Source organism: Anomaloglossus baeobatrachus, chromosome 6 (assembly GCF_048569485.1).
Source record: "Anomaloglossus baeobatrachus isolate aAnoBae1 chromosome 6, aAnoBae1.hap1, whole genome shotgun sequence".
Classification (NCBI taxonomy): domain Eukaryota; kingdom Metazoa; phylum Chordata; class Amphibia; order Anura; family Aromobatidae; genus Anomaloglossus; species Anomaloglossus baeobatrachus.
This window is the reverse complement of record NC_134358.1, coordinates 401,795,654-401,810,118: the sequence shown is the minus strand read 5'-3', so window position 1 is coordinate 401,810,118 and position 14,465 is coordinate 401,795,654. Positions and strand designations below refer to the sequence as shown.

Genomic DNA, 14,465 nt, shown 5'->3' with positions numbered 1-14,465 from the left:
TGTAGTGGACGGCCTGGTTGAATGTGTATAACTGTATTGTCAGAAGTGGGTTTATGAAAAACCACTATACACTGATTTTACACAATAATCTGATAATGGTGTTCAGATTAAAGAAGCTCAAGAAATCGAGATAAAAAAATATACTTTTTATTGAAAATATTTTTTTTTAATTTATTTCAATTCTACAGTATAGTACCCAAAGACATGGAAAATAGGTCACACATGTGTTACTAGCATCAGCATCAAAATAATGAAACAATATCCCATCACAATAATGAATCTCATATCAATTCATAGAAAATATAAGTAACTAAGTTGCATATATCATAACAACCGTATAAATTCTGGTACTAAACAGATGTTATGTATCTCTTCAATATAATCTATCTCTAGGATATATTTATATTTATGTTGTTAATATCAACAGACATCACAATTGCTAGTTACAAAAATGTATTAATAGTACACATTTCATCACTGAAACAGATTACATACTAAAACACTTAAAGTGCTATGTGCTAAAAAGTAGTGTGGGACTTGTAGTTCCTCAGTTCTATCTACTGCATGGTGATTCTGTGGCTAATGATTCCTCCACTTGCTCATAATGCATCATTGCCAATATTAACAACCATACAAGTTACAAAAATGCATTAATAGTACATATTTCATCATTAAAACAGATTACTGACTGATATACTTAAAGTTCTATGTACTATATGCTATAAGTTAGTTTAGGACTTGTAGTTACTCAGTTATATCTATTGCATGGTAATTATGTGGCTAATGATTCCTCCACTTGTTCATTATATATGGCAATGTTGCTACGTTGATATTAGAAGATCCACATATCTACTGCAATAGATAAACCACTGATATAATGCTACTTACTATAGACCAAAGATCCACGTCCTTCAACCCCAATACGTTTTTTGCCACTTCTTCTTCGGGGGACCTCGATAGGGACACTTTTTTCGCCTCCTTCCCAGGATGTGACACATGGCCACATCTTGGGAAGGAGGCAAAAAAGGTGTCCCTATTGAGAATCTGGTACTGGCATTAACCTGTAATGATCCAGTGACTGTCAAGCCTGCTTTACATGGTAGGATCTATTGTGCAATTTCACAATCGATCGTACCCACCCCGTCGTTTGTGCATCACGGGCAATTAGTTACCCGTAGCGCACAAAGTCGTTAACCCCCGTCACATGCACTTACCTGCTGTGCGACGTCGCTGTGGGCGGCGAACATCGTCTTCCTGATGGGGGAGGGACGTTCGGCGTCACAGCGACATCACACAGCAGCCGGCCAATAGAAGCGGAGGGGCGGAGATGAGCGGGACGTAAACATCCAGCCCACTTCCTTCCTTCCGCATAGCTGGCGGGTGCCGCAGGACGGAGGTAAGCTGCTGTTCATCGTACCCGGGGTGTCACACGGAGCGGCGTGTGCTACCCTGGGAACAATGAGCAACCAGCGCCATTTTAATTAAACGAGATTATGAAACCGAGCGACGAGTACACGACTCACGATTTGTGAATGATACTGCGTCACTCGTAGGTGTCATACAGCCCGACGTCGCAAGCGATGCCGGATGTGCGTCACAAAAACTGTGACCCCCGACGATCTATCGCACGATAGATTGTCTCGTGTAAAGCACCCTTCAGACAAGCTATCAAAACAATTTTTGTGATTCCCTACACAGTATACTGGATAGATACTTTTTCTTTCACCCATCACATTTCAGGAATCTGCTTTTCTCTATTCAGGAGCGACTGGATATGAAAAAGGCTCTCCAAGGCGAAATGTCTCCTACATTAGTCGCCAAAAATAAATTTACACTGACGTTTTGCAAATCCGTTATTCTGTCTTGTTAATTAGTGAGAGAGTGCAGTGTTTTTTTCAATATAGATGTTGTGGACCATGGTCCCCTCACTAGCACCTCTAAGTAAAACTAAGCTGAGTGCACACTAATTTAAAAAAAAAAAAAAAAAAATCATTACTAAGGTGCCACACAAGAAACATCTCATAATGGGTAAAACCAGTGAGCTGTCTTAAGATCTTCACACCCAAATTGTTGCAAAACATACTGATGGAATTGATTAAAGAAGAATTTCTAATCTACTGAAGGTTTCAGTAAACAGACTACCAGGAAACTTCCACACCGTACAGTAAGCACCTCACAGACTGCTGCAGTCAGCACCAATGCCGCAGCAAACACAACAAGAAGCAGAGAGGGCTCCTCCAGCTGCTTTCACCTCCAGGCCAAGCTTCCAACTGAATGGGATCAGAGAATAACCGGCACCCAGAAAGTATATATAGGAACTGTGAGGGGTCCAAACCAGAAACACCCAATGTCACAGTCATTTTCTCTGCTATAAGAGATGAGTAACAGGTTCTGGGTCTGAGTCTCATTTTGCCTCTGCAGATTTAAATGTACTTTCCTTTCTTTAAGCAGTCAGAGGGTTAATGTCTGTGTTGCTCGACAGCAAGTATGCCATTACCTTTCCTAGGTGTTTCCGATTTGGGGGCCACACCCAGTCACTTCTTCTCTGCCTTTCTGATATTTTTCTTGGCCTGCCACTTCTGGGCGTAACAAGAACTGTACCTGTGTTCTTCCATTTCCTTACTATGTTCCTCACAGTGGAAACTGACAGTTTAAATCTCTGAGACAACTTTTTGTATCCTTCCCCTGAACAACTATGTTGAATAATCTTTGTTTTCAGATCATTTGAGAGTTGTTTTGAGGAGCCCATGATGCCACTCTTTATAGGAGATTCAAATAGGAGAACAACTTGCAAGTGGCCACCTTAAATACCTTTTCTCATGATTGGATACACCTGCCTATGAAGTTCAAAGCTCAATGAGGTTACAAAACCAATTTAGTGCTTTAGTAAGTCAGTAAAAAGTAGTTAGGAGTGTTCAAATCAAGAAATTGATAAGGGTGCTCATACTTTTGCACCGGTCAAATTTTGTTTAAATGCGGATTGCACATTTTCTGTTAGTACAATAAACCTCATTTCAATCCAGAAATATTACTCAGTCCATCAGTTATTAGATATATGAAACTGAAATAGCTCTTGCAAAAACCCAAATTGTTCTGAAGAAAAAAGGTTAACATTAATAGGGGTGCCCAAACTTTTCATATGACTGTATATACCCTCTGCTTCAAGCAGAGGGTGCCAGTTATTCTCATTGCCATTGGGATGCTGACCTTGGAGCTGGAAGGAGCTGTTTAATACCCTTTGCTGAAGTTGCTGGTGTGGCTGCAGTCTTGGTGCTGACTGCAACAGTCTGCTGTTGAATTTTCCCCCTGTATGTCTTCCTTTCCTCGTGTGTGGTTTCAGTTTAGTGGTGAGGCTAGTGTCCTTCAACTGCCCACTCCCTAGCCATGGACAATACAATAGTAAGGTCATCTCAGGAGTTCAGGTTCTGGCTTGGCAACAGGTGAGGAACCTGTATAGGGACTAGCTTGATAAGGGGGAATTTGGGGGAATGCCATCCATGTAGGGATTCACGTCTTAAACCGTCTGCACTTCCAATCAAGAGTCAAATGTCAGGCTTGCATGTGATATAGCTACATAGTCCGAGTAGAAGGATGACTGAACCTATTAAGGAAGTACCGGAATAATATAAGAAGCCATTTGGATAGAATCCAAGAATACGTACACTTTTTCTATTGATCAAGCAGCAAATAGATCTTATTCTGAGATATATACTGTATGTATATCTATTCATCATTTTATATTAAGCTAACTCAGCACTGAATCACAAAAAGTCCCATGTCTGAGCGCAGATATGGGTGTGGTACACTGTCCAAGCGCCATTTTGAGGCCTGCTATTTTTGGATATCTTCATTGAATACTGAATACTTAGTACCATCCATAACAGTCCCCCCTTTGGAGATAGCAAAAAATCTTTCCCTAATTCTGTTGAGTCTATCGATCTGTCCTAATGCCAATGGTTACTTCGCTGCCTATGAGATAACCCATCCCTTGTGGATTTACCCCTTCATTCACCCAACAGAGTATGCATAAGGAAGTGAGATCCTTTCCCTATCCCCTTGGCTTCCCTCATGGCTATGTTCCATACTGGCATACAGTATTTGGGGGAAGGAGGTGGTGGTAGTCCTCTCATCAGTTTATATTCATCAGGATTGGTTGCACTCAGAGACTATTCCGGTGATGTTGGTGAGACATCATCAAATGCAGTATGCATAGTCATCGTCTAGTCCACAACCTTCAATGCCATCTTCTTGACACATGAAGCTACGCATTATCTGGTAGACGAGGGGAGACAGCCATCTCCTGGTCCCAGGTCTGGCATCTTTTTGTAGTGGGATGCGTGCATCCATGTGGGTCTCCCTTCAACTTTTACAGCAAAGCTGGTCATCAGGAGGACTTTGAAGGCCACATCGTATCTGGTTCCAGGGCTTGTCTGGTGAATCTCCTGATAAGGACCTGGTTGGATCTGGACTGGAGGAGAAAACTCGTTAATCAAATGTTTAGTTAATTCAACAGCAAATTCAGTTAGAGTATCCAAACAGGATCTCATAGGGCCTCAACTTGGTGGTGCCTGTTGGGGTATGTCTGACACTGAGCAATTCAAGGGGGAGACTCTCATGCCCTTGTTTCCCTGTTTCTTGCACTGCCTCAAGCTCTAAACACTCCCACTATTCTGCCCCTGGCATGGGGTGTGTAGGGCCAGTTCTGTCCCCAAGGCCTGCCAAATCTGTTTGGCTGGCCGTGAAAGCAGGTCCTTGGTCACTTCCTATGGTCTTCGGGAGCCCAGAGCTGCACATTATCTCAGTATCAGCTGTTTCTCGTTCTGTACAGCTCCACCCTGGATACACTTATCTTTTTCTTCTTTTAAGGCTTGCTTTTGGAGGGTCAAGACCATGTTTTCCCAACACTTTCCATCTTTTTCTTTCTTCCTCACATCGTGGTCACTTAAGGAGCGCAGATTTACTGACTGTTTCCATGGTAAGTGGTCACATTGCTGCTTCTTTGGCTGTTTTGTCATTGATGGCATTTCATATTGCTTCTCTTGAGGTTCCTCCAATGTGGGCTTCAGTCCTGATCACCGCAACTCTGTCTGCCAATAGCAAAGCATTTCTTCTATGGCCTCATGGGGATGTACAGGAGTTCCATTGGCGGTGATCAAGTCTTTTGTCTTCCATACAGTAGATGTTGGCGGCCATCTTGCAGGCTTCAGTGAGAGCACATACCTCTGCTTCTTGTGCAGACAGGGATGTGGGTAGCCGCTGTTCTATCAGCACAGTATCTTATGTTACCACCACCATGCCCATGTGGAACTGTCCTTGATCTGCATATCTTGACTCATCCATGAAGAGATTTAAGTCAGGATCTTCCAAGGATGTATCAGTCACTGTATCAAATCCAGAGGTTTCCTGCCTCATGAGAGCAAGGCAATCATGTAGAGCTATGCCAGATTTGACCTCCTCTTCCACCAAGGTGTCAGAGCACTTCCCCTTTTTTTGCTGTGCAGCTTTTCACAGCAATAACCCAATAATTCAGCAAGTTTACTTTCACTTTCACAGAACACATAAAACACACTTTTTCACATAATATATATTATATACATAACGTTTAAGGGATGTTATTACCGGATTCGAAACTAGCACTTATCTCACAGAGATCACTCATCAGGTGTCTGGGCCCTGGCAGCTAACACCCCACACTTACACGGAAACATAGAAGGTTTTTAAAGGTAAGATATAAGTTTTTTTACCTTTTGTGGAGTTGCACAATCCCCCCCTCATGCAGTCCATTTGGAAAATGGAGACAATGTCACGGCTGTCCTTTGTCCAGACATTTTGTCCTAGCCACACATTGGGCGCCAACTGATAAGGGGGAGTTTGTGGGAATGCCATTCTTATAGACATTCACATCTTAAACCGGCTGCACTGCAAATCTTGAGTCACATGTCAGGCATGCAAATATAGACCAGAGATGACCGCGAGTCTGAGTAGAAGGATGAGTGAGCTTATTAAGGAAGTACCAGAATAATATATGAAGCCTTCTGGATAGAATGCAAGAATAAGTACACTTCTTCTATTGATCAAGCAGCAAAAAGAGCTTATTCTGAGATATATATGTATATCTATTTCATTATTTTATATTAAGCTAACTCAGCACTGAATCACAAAAAAATCCCATATCTGAGCGCAGATATGGGTGCGGTACACTGTCCAAGCGCCATTTTGAGGCCTGCTACTTTTGGATATCTGCATTGAATACTGAATACCATCCATAACAGGCTAGGAGTGCATGGCACAGCGGCAGGTAAGTGGAGGTGTCCATCTTCCTCTCACTAGCGCTAGGGCCCTCCGTTGTTAAAGTGTCCCCAGTGTACCCCTTGTTTGTTGTGGTTTTACCCCTGTTGTTGTATGTCTTGGCTCATGTCAGACTCTATCTTAGTCTGTGCTTGAAACCTAAGCAGAGAGACGAGTGTGACACCAGCCTTGTTTTGTTTACTAAGTCCAAAGTCCCAACAGTGGTTCCATGCTTGCGATGACCCACTTTGGCATTAAAATCTCTCATGATAATGAGTAAAGGCCCCGTCACACGCAGCGATATCGCTAGCGATATCGCTTGCGAGCGTACCCGCCCCCGTCGTTTATGCATCACGGGCAAATCGCTGCCCATGGCGCACAATATCGTTCGGAGCCGTCACACGGACTTACCTGCCTAGCAACGTTGCCGTGGCTGGCAAATCGCCTCCTTTCTAAGGGGGGCGGTTCGTGCGGCGTCACAGCAGCGTCACTAAGCAGCCGCCCGATAGAAGCGGAGGGGAGGAGATGAGCGGCCGTAACATCCCGCCCACCTCCTTCCTTCCGCATTGCCGGTGACCACAGGTAAGTTGTAGTTTGTCGTTCCCGCGATGTCACACGTAGCGATGTGTGCTGCCTCGGGAACGACGAATAACCTGCGATCTCAACAATCAATCATTTTTTGAAAATGAACGACGTGTCAACGATGGACAATTTGGTGAGTATTTTCAATCGTTAATGATCGTTCGTTGGTGTCACACGCAACGACGTCGCTAACGATGCCGTATGTGCGTCACGGAATCTGTGACCCCGGCGATATATCGTTAGATATGTGGTTGCGTGTGACGGGGCCTTAAGTCATGTTTTGGTATCTTTCGATTTCTTCTTGAACTTGATAGTTTAACGTCCTTCTCCTCAATATCTGTTGCTAGTGCATAGATTTCTATAACTGTGACATGGATCGGCACTCCTTGTAGTTGTATCTAATGATGGGATGATCCCAGCTCTGCTACATGAAAAGGCCACTGTGAACGGTAACATTAGAACACATGACCACTCATTGCAGCTTTGTGACTCATTAAGAGCAGTGTAAAGCCTGACAAAAGTGACCTCAGGTGAACTCAGTGCTGGAGTGTCTGATTGTGTGTGATGGTGGCAGAGTAGTCTGACAGTCCGGCACGTAATTCACCTGAGGTCACTTCTGGCTGTTCTTAAGATACCCTTTGTGTGAGCTGCCAGCTGTGACCTTAGGTAAACTCACTGCTGGACTGTCTGATTGCATGTCATGGTGGCAACTCAATCTGACAGTCCAGCACTGAGTTCAACTGAAGTCACTTCTGTCAATTCTAATGGATGCGCCAATAAGGCTGGGGAGGGCCCAATAACCATGGACCTTCCCAGCCTGAGAATATCAGCCCCCAGCTGTCTGTTTTATCTGCGCTAATTATTAAAAATGGGCAGGAGCCCACTTTGTTTTTTTAAATTATTTATATACTGTATATATGTCAAATAGTTGTCATAAATGGCTGCACATCCAGTTGGAAGACTGTCTCAAGTGGGGTACAACAGGGTTCTGTCCTGGGCCCCGTGTTGTTCAACATCTTTATCAATGATTTAGATGAAGGTATTAAGGGTAAACTGATTACATTTGCTGATGACTCAAAGCTAGGAGGAATAGCTAATACTAGAGAAGAGAGAAAGAGGATTCAACAAGATCTAAACAAGCTGGAACAATGGGCAGCAACTAATAGAATGTTTTTTTAACAGGGAGAAATGCAAAGTCATACATCTTGGCAAGAAAAATGAAAAGAGCATATACAGCATGGGAGGAATGGAGCTATCCAAAAGCATGTGTGAAAAAGACTTAGGTATACTAATAGATCACAGACTGAACATGAGTCAACAGTGTGACGCAGCAGCAAAAAAGGGAAACACCATTCTAGGATGTATTAACAGAAGCATACAGTCTAGATCACGTGAAGTCATTATCCCCCTTTACTCCTCCTTGGTCAGACCTCATCTGGAATATTGTGTCCAGTTCTGGGCACCACATTTTAAAAAAGACATCAACAAACTTGAGCAAGTTCAGAGAAGAGTGACCAGAATGGTGACTGGTCTGCAAACCATGTCCTATGAGGAACAGTTACAGGATTGTTTAGCTTGCAAAAGAGAAGACTGAGAGGAGACTTAATAGCTGTCTACAAATATCTTAAAGGCTGTCACACTGTAGAGGGATCAGTTATATTCTCATTTTCACAAGGATAGACTAGAAGCAATGGGATGAAACTGATGGGGAGGAGACACAGATTAGATATTAGAAAAAACTTTTTGACAGTGAGGGTGATCAATGAGTGGAACAGGCTGAGGTTGGACGGACATCTGTCTGGGATGATTTAGTGAATCCTGCCTTGAGCAGGGGGTTGGACTAGAAGACCCAGAAGGTCCATTCCAACTCTAATATAATATTCTAATATATATATATATATTTTTTTTTATTTTTTTTTTTAAATGGCATGTTGGAGTCTCTATTTTACTGCTAGGTATCACAAATAGGGGTTGAACCACATGTAATTTTTATTTTCACTACACTTACCAATCACAGTAATGCCTGTAGCACATATGAGTACTGCATTACTGTGATTGGCAGGCATTCCCTGCATGTTTAGTGGCGAAAGAAAAAGGCACCAAACATGAGGGGTGGGGAGTTGAAACTCACAAGGCAAATAACTAAATACTTGACAAGTAACGAATATCCCAAATACCTTAATATTCGTGCAAGTAACAAATAGTGCTGAATATATTTACTCATCACTAGTCATATCAAGATGACTCTATCACTAACTGCAAACAAGCCCAAAAACAGAAGAGCTACTTACAATAATGTATAACTGCAGCTCCTTAGGTGTAAAGCCATGATGCTGATTGCTTGTGACCACAGGCAGACATAATAAAAAAAAATGGAAAAAATCAGCATTGGTAAAAATAAAACAAATACATTTATTGAAGATGCAAATCAATCCACATTAAAAAAAAATCCATACAGGCATACAAAGTCCTAACATGTTTCAAGCGCACTATGCACTCTTACTCATAGGTAATAAATTCTGTGAAAACAGCAGTTTATAAAACCTGTTAAAATAGATTCATATGAAAACAATTAAATATGCAAATGCTTAAACAATGACTAACAAACGGCTTACAACTAGAGCTGGCGGACTTGCAAATAACTGGGACCGGCGGATCCCTGTTATCTTTTTTTTTTTTTTAAAACCTGGTTCTGATCTGGAATCCGGTTCCCCATATAAGTCCATGGGGATCAGAAACTGGAGATTAAAATTGTTAGTAGAAGAGATAAAGGGGTAGGAGTATGCTCACAATCTACTTACCGAAGATCTGTCATGGAGGCAAACTGCTTCCATGTTGCGCATTTACTTCCAGAGCACCTAAATACCTTTCATTGAATATGTCCTGCCCCCCTCCAGTGCCTGTGATTGGTTGCAGTCAGCCATGTCCCCACACTGAGTGGCAGCGTGTCTGCTCATACTATGCTCATCTACCGTATATCGTAGGCCGGGGTCACACTTGTGTATGGCATCTGATGTGAGATCTTGCACCCATCTCTTGCACCCATAGACTTGTATCAGTGCTAGTGATAGGAGACTTGCAGACAATCACAGCATGCTGCAATTTTTTTCCACATCCACACTACATATGCTAAGGATGGCTCTGCAGGCAGGCAATCACCTCTTCTACCAGTTTACCTTCATAACAGATTCGATGAACAGCCGTAAAAAGTGGAAATTTATCTACCAAGCCCTTCTGGTGCAAGATACGGTACACTTCTGCGGACGTCTGAGGTCCTTGTAACTTTTGTCCATTCAACATCTCCTTTTCAAGTTCCTCTATACTCTTGCGAGTGTTAACAAATGCCTCAGCCACTTTCCAATTACGTCCTCCATAGCAAGTGGTAATGAGATTGGCAACTGCACAGCTCTCCAAAAATGTAGAAGTGGAAACTTGACCTTTACAGAAGATCTTAGCAAACGCGATCATTTCCATGGGTCTGAGACGGATAACAGCAGCTTTCGTGTTATCACCAAACTTGAGACCATCGCAAAAGCCGGCACCTACAGCCACAATGTTCTTTAAGGCACCGCACAGTTCCACAGTATCTGCATCATCCACTACAGTAATACGATGGTTGCCATTCCAAGTCTGATTGATGCCGTGAAAGGTGCCGACCTCCTCGTGTTTGTCATTCCTCACCAGTTTATACACAAAATCTGCCAGGAAATCTCTGGAAAAGTCAACTCGACAGCTCTTGGTATAATGCTCATCAAGGGTATAGATAAAGGCCCAGAGGGTCTGAAGTTGATTTCTGACATAATTCGTGAGAAAATGGACATTGATATCAGTGTGCTGATGGGAGCCAACATTGCAAATGAAGTGGCAGCAGAGAAATTTTGTGAGACCACAATAGGAAGTAAAGTAATTGAGCATGGCCTTTTATTCAAAGAACTGTTACAGACCCCAAATTTCTATATTACTGTAGTGGACGATACAGATACTGTGGAACTGTGCGGTGCCTTAAAGAACATTGTGGCTGTAGGTGTTTTGCGATGGTCTCAAGTGTGGTGATAACACGAAAGCTGCTGTTATCCGTCTCGGACTCATGGAAATGATCGCTTTTGCTAAGATCTAAAGGTCAAGTTTCCACTTCTACATTTTTGTAGAGCTGTGGAGTTGCCGATCTCATTACCACTTGCTATGGAGGACGTAATCGGAAAGTTGCTGAGGCATTTGTTAACACTCGCAAGAGTATAGAGGAACTTGAAAAGGAGATGCTGAATGAACAAAAGTTACACGGACCTCAGACGTCCGTAGAAGTGTACCGTATCTTGCAGCAGAAGGGCTTGGTAGATAAATTTCCACTTTTTACCGCTGTTTATCGAATCTGTTATGAAGGTAACCGGTAGAAGAGGTGATTTCCTGCCTGCAGAGCCATCCTGAGCATATGTAATGTGGATTATGAATGTAAATTTTTTTTTTTTTTTTTAAATATCAAATTTTTTTCCACAGTCTGATTAGGGCTGAGGAAAAACTCACAGATGTGACCTGCAGCATTGTCTTACTTGGGACCGAGTGCAATGCGAGATTTTCTCGCTGCACTCATGTGAGTCATACGCCAGTGTGACTAACCATACAGTAAAAATAAATACATGAAAAAAATTGACATAGGGCCCCCCATATCATGATACTAGCACAGATAAAGTCCACGGCCACAGGCTGCAGCCCCAGCCCTGTGCTTATCTTGGCTGTGTATCAAAATAAGGAGGAACCGCGTGCAGGTTTTTTGTTTTGTGTTTTGTTTCTTTAATTATTTAAAATAATAATTTAAAAACAACAGCATGCGGTCCCCCCAATTTTGATATCCAGCCAAGACAAATCCCGATAGCTGAGGGCTGGTATTCTCAGACTGGGGAAGGCCATGATTATTGGTGGCCCTCCCAGCCTAAAAATAGCAACCTGTAGCCGCCCAGGATTGTTGCATCCATTAGATTTGACAATCCTGGCACTTTACCCGGCTCTTCCCATTGCCCTGATGTGGTGACAATCAGGGTGATAAGGGGCTAGTAACAGTACACAGCTGCTATTAAGCTCTAGGTTATTGATGGCAGGTATCTATAATACCTCTCATCACTAATCTGTAAGTGAAAGTAAATAAACACAAACACTGAAAATTCTTTATTTGGGATATAATACAAAAAACACCCTCTTTCACCACTTTACTAACCCCTTAAACACCCCTGCAGGTCTGACGTAATCCACACAAGGTCCCACGGCGATTCCAGCTCTTCTATATCTCAGTCACTGCAGCAAGCAGCCATAGAGCATGACTGCCCACTGTGACTGCAGACAGAGAATGAATGAGCCACGATGAGTGATGACTAGTTGCAGTCAGATGCTGTCACACAGGCTGGAGGCGCGTCTGACTGCAATCAATCACAGAAGCCATGCTGACTGGTGGGTGGGGAAAGTAGTGCATATAGATACAGTAAACAATGATGAGCGGCTCAGGGAGGCTACAGGAGCAGTGTACAGCCGTGCAGGAGCAGTTTCCAGCTGCAGTGGAGCCTTGGTAGGTATGAAGCTCTTGCTTCATTCTTATTTTCTTTATTTTTCCCTCATTTGTTTTTTTTTTATTTCTCGAGTGACGGATCTGGATTAAACACTCGGAATCCTGTGCCCTGCACTGGGGCAACTTTGAAACCGCTCTGATCTGGACTTTTACAGTCTGGATTCGCCCATAACTATTTACTATGTATTGCAATTCACTTAAAAATCACACAAAATGGTAGGACTTTGTATGCCTATATGGCTTTTTCAATATGGATTAATTTGCATCTTCTACGTTTCTTTTATTTTTACCAATGCAATTTTTTTTTTTTTTCATTTTTCGCTATCACTAACTGTATTATACTTCAGGATAGTGCTGGCCAATTTTCTGTTGAGAATAAAAGCCACACCGTTTCTTCTATACAGTTCCTGACAGACGTTCTGTCGCTTATCCATGTTATGTAAATAAAAGCTTATAACCTGACTTTAAATTCATTCATTAGTTTCATAAATTACTCCTTTCAAAGCTGAAACCCTCCCAAATTTGGTTTAGGTTATGAAAATAAAGTTGCTGCAAAGCTGAAATATTGATCATTTAATGAACACAGAAAGGGTAGATTTTGGCAAGACAAAAGTTTTGTCACACACAGAAAGTAATGTGAAATTCAAATAAATAATTATTATTATTATTATTATTTTTATTATTATTGTTTATTTATAGAGCACCATTGATTCCATGGTGCTGTACATGAGGGGGTTACATACAGAATACATATACAAGTTACAATAGACAGACTAGCACAGAGGGAAGAGAGCCCTGCCCTTGCGGGCTTACATCCTAAATGATTTTGGGGAGGAGACAGTAGGTGGGGTGTAGGTTGGGCGGCAGCTCCGCACGGTGGTGGGGCGGCAGCTCCGCACGGTGGTGGGGCGGCAGCTCCGCACGGTGGTGGGGCGGCAGCTCCGCACGGTGGTGGGGCAGTGGCGTCATTGTAGATTATAGGCATTTCTGAACAGATGAGTTTTCAGGGTCCGTTTGAAGTTTGCAAGTGTAGTAGATAATCTGATGTGTTGAGGCAGTGAGTTCCAGGAGACTGGGGATGCTCGGGAGAAGTCTTGGAGTCGGTTGCATGAGGAGCGAATGAGAGAGGAGGAGAGAAGGAGATCTTGGGAGGACCGGAGATTACGTTTTGGAGTGTAGCGAGAGATTAGTTCAGAGATATATGGAGGAGACAGATTATGGATAGCTTTGTAGGTCAGGGTTAGTAGTTTGAATTGGATACGATAGAAGATTGGGAGCCAGTGGAGGGTCTTGCAGAGAGGAGAAGCGGGGTGGTATTGAGGAGAGAGGTGGATCATTCGGGCAGCAGAATTAAGGATGGACTGGAGAGGGGCGAGTGTGTTAGTAGGGAGACCACAGAGGAGGATGTTGCAGTAGTCGATGCGGGAGATTATGAGGGCGTGCACTAGCATTTTTGTAGATTGGGGATTGAGGAAAGGGCGGATTCTGGAAATATTTTTGAGTTGAAAATGGCAGGAGGTGGTGAGGGATTGGATGTGCGGTATGAAGGACAGGGCAGAGTCAAAGGTCACTCCGAGGCACCGAACTTTGGGTGCTGGGGAGAGCGTGATGTTATTAATTGTAATGGATAGGTCAGGTGGAGAGTGTAGGGGAGATGGAGGAAAGATGATCAGTTCAGTTTTGGCCACATTAAGCTTTAGGAAGCGTGAGGAAAAGAAGGAAGATATAGCAGATAGGCACTCTGGGATTCTGGACAGCAGAGATGTGACATCTGGACCAGAGAGGTAGATCTGAGTGTCATCGGCATATAGGTGGTACTGAAAGCCATGGGACTTTATGAGTTGTCCCAGGCCAAATGTATAGATAGAAAAAAGTAAGGGTCCCAGGACAGAGCCTTGAGGGACACCAACAGAGAGAGAACGGGATGAAGAGGTTGTGTGGGAATGGGAGACACTAAAAGTGCGGTTGGAGAGGTATGAAGAGATCCAAGAGAGGGCGAGGTCTCTGACACCAAGGGAAGAGAGGATCTGTAGTAGCAGGA

At 43.0% G+C, this 14,465-nt stretch overlaps 2 pseudogenes; one reads left to right on the top strand and one right to left on the bottom strand.

Moving 5' to 3' along the window:
- Nucleotides 1–9,999: 9,999 nt before the first annotated feature.
- On the bottom strand, nucleotides 10,000–10,479 carry LOC142243944 (glycerol-3-phosphate dehydrogenase 1-like protein pseudogene; annotated as a pseudogene).
- A 3-nt stretch (nucleotides 10,480–10,482) lies between these two features.
- LOC142244379 (glycerol-3-phosphate dehydrogenase 1-like protein pseudogene) lies at nucleotides 10,483–11,305 on the top strand (annotated as a pseudogene).
- Nucleotides 11,306–14,465: the final 3,160 nt, after the last annotated feature.